Raw genomic sequence first — 3,132 nt, forward strand, 5'->3', positions numbered from 1 at the left:
AGAACTGCAGTTAACAGTTTTAATATAATTGGTAAGTAATTGTCCTTGTTTTGGCTGGAATAGAGCTATTTTTTCTTCATAGTAGCTAGAACAGTGCTGTGGTTTGAATTCAGTCTGGGATTTTGTGTGAGAAGAATGTTGATATGACACTGATGTTTTTAGCTGTTGTTCAGAAATCAAGGACTTCTCAACTTCCCACGTCCTGCTCCTGTGCAGGTGCACAAGAAGCTGGGAGGGAGCAGAGCCAGAGCAATGGACCCAAATTGGCCTGTGAATATTCCATATCATATAACATGATGCTCATTCTATAGATGAGGGTCGGCCAGGAAGCGGGCTCTCGCTTCCAGGATTGTGGCTGCAGGATCTCCTCTTTGGGATCGCTGGGAACAGGCTGGGCATCAGCTGGCAGGTGATGAGCAACCGCATTGTGCATTACTTTTTTGTATATTATTATTTTAATTTTATTTAGAGTCAATTATCGTTTTTATCTCAATCTACAAGTCTCCTTACCTTTACCCCTCCAATCCTCTCTCCCATCACCCAGGGCAGAGAAGAGTGAGTGAGCGGCTTCATGGTGTTTGGACACTGGCTGGGTTTAAATTAACAGTAACTAATGAATGTATGCATTTGTTCAACAACTACAACGCTAGTATACTTTTAACTAAGCAAACAAACTGTGGGCTTTGAATGTTTTGCTAGCTACTTCTAAAAGTAAACATCTAATATTTGTATTTGCTAAGCACTGTAAGAATGGGTTATTTTCAACTTAGTGCATTCCTAAGAGCTGCCAAAGAAAGTCCTCTGCTTTGGCTTTCACATATGCACACCTTTCATTTACCAGAAGTTATAAGCCTTGCAGCAGTGGCAGAAGTGAATAAATACTAACCTTCTGATTTGATACTGGCCTCCAGTGCAGGTGTAGGATGGACAACATGAGGTAGCAACACCTTAAAGTACTGCAGAGGAATCCAACAAAGCTCATCTTTGAATACCTAACAACTGTGGAGATGTTATGAAATTTCATAATTTATTGTTTTGAAACACCAGTTATTGGCATTACGTTTGAAGCCTTGATTTTCCTTTAAAAGCTGATTTACATCCATGATCACAAGAGTTACATGCACTCTCATTATTCTTTTAATTACAGACTATAGAACAGACTGAACAATAGTGACAGAGAAGTAATTCAAGTTAGCACCTTTCCATGTTTTGCTATATCACACTTAGGTCTATAAATACAGCATTATGTTTTCTTTGTGAGTAAACAAAACTCGTAACAGCTCCACACTATTATTCAGCTCTGGCACTGAACGAAAAAATCTGTTGCACATAACCATCCCAGCATACCTCCTCATTAGTTTCCTTAGTAAATCTGCTGGAAAAACAGTTTCTGACTGTCATGGTTTAAACCTGGCTGGCAGCCAAACACCACGCAGCCACTCAAGTCACCCTCACCCACCCCTGGGCAACTGGGGAGGAAGTTGGAGGTTTAATGGTAAGGAAACTTGTAGGTTGAGATAAAAACAATTTAATAAGTGAAATAAAAAAATAATAGTAATAATAGAAAATACAAACGGGTAATGCACAGAGTGTGATTGCTCAGCACCCACTGACCAGTGCCCGGCCTGGTCCTGGCTGTTGATCCCAGAGAAGTGAGAATCCTGAAACCACCATCCTGAAAAACTGAGTGGTGGTTCTCAATCAATCCTTACCCATATACTAAGCATGACTTTAGATGTTATGGAATATTCCATTGGCCAATTTGGGTCCGTTGCTCTGGCTGTGCTCCCCCACAGCATATTGTGTATTTGTGCGCTAGCAGGACATAAGTTGTTGACAAGTCCTTGATTTCGTAGCAACAACTAAAACCATCAGTGTACCTTCAACATTCTTCTCATGTCAAATCCCATACTGAATCCAAAACAGCACTCTCCTATCTACTAAAAAGGAAGGGAAAAACACATTTAGCTCTATCCCAGGCAAACCCAGGACCCTGACTTAGCTTCAATAGCAACAAAACCATTTATAGCATTTGCTTTCATTGCATTTGAAAAACAGTACTCTCTGGTATATGAATAATGGATTATATTGCCTTCAGTTGATCTGTAATTCTTTATCCTACTGATGAGACATTATAGTTGTTTTAGCTTTGAATAGTCGAATGTCGAATAGTTCATTACTTGCACATGCAGTTTTTTCGTGTTGAAGCTTTCTTGCAATTTGTAGTTTTACAAGCCATGGAACAACAAATAGCTATTGTCACTGAAGTACCCTTACTACAGAATCTGTCTTTTGTCATGATTCTACATGCATTTGATTAAACATATGAGAGAGGATTAAATTCAATGAAGTTACATAATTAATCATGTAAGCCTTTGCAATAATACAAATTTCCTTTGCAGTTTTAAGATTCTGTTGCAAGAAAGTGTAACAAACCACATTGTTCGTATTTTTAACTGAGTCAGTAATAACTGTATCTTTTAGCCTTTGTACAAAGCTGTCATTATTAACTGGAATTACTCTCTGCACTGAAGACATGTTAGTGCAAAGACAGAAAAAGTTTGTTGGTGTTTGTACCCAACTCTCCCAATAAAGGGGGGAAGATATTAGGAGGCGATGGGGGGAAAGTGAGATTATTTGGTGCTGGTTTAATTTATCATGAGACTTTCCAAGAATTCTACTAATGTGTATTGAGATTTTTGCCTGTCCTTCATCGTTAATAATTTATTTTTATTCTTCACAGGGCAAATGTTGTCATTTTGTCCACTGCCTTGAAAAAGACCTGAATTTGAGAGAAGAGGAGCTGGCACTCTTACTGCACTGCTACTTTTGGTTCCTGGGAGCTTGCGGAGGTGAGTTTCTAAGTGGCTAAGCCGCGTTGTCAGGGGAGGCGGGAGCAGCGGGACTTTCATCTGCCCAGTCAACCTCCTGCAACCGGCAAAGCGTCACCGGCGCTGGGTGCTGCGCTGGGCTTCGCGCCTGGACCCGGGAGGCTGGCGGGCTAACCGCGCCTGAGGGAGCCGGCTCTGCCCCGGGGGGCCCGTCACCGCATCTCATCGCTGTGCCGGCTGCGCGCTCGGACTGGAGCCTGGTGCGTTACCCCGAGGTGAAATACCCCGCCGCGGGCTCCCC

The sequence above is a fragment of the Athene cunicularia genome (assembly GCF_003259725.1).
Source record: "Athene cunicularia isolate RWA chromosome 12 unlocalized genomic scaffold, athCun1 chr12_part1, whole genome shotgun sequence".
Classification (NCBI taxonomy): Eukaryota; Metazoa; Chordata; class Aves; order Strigiformes; family Strigidae; genus Athene; species Athene cunicularia.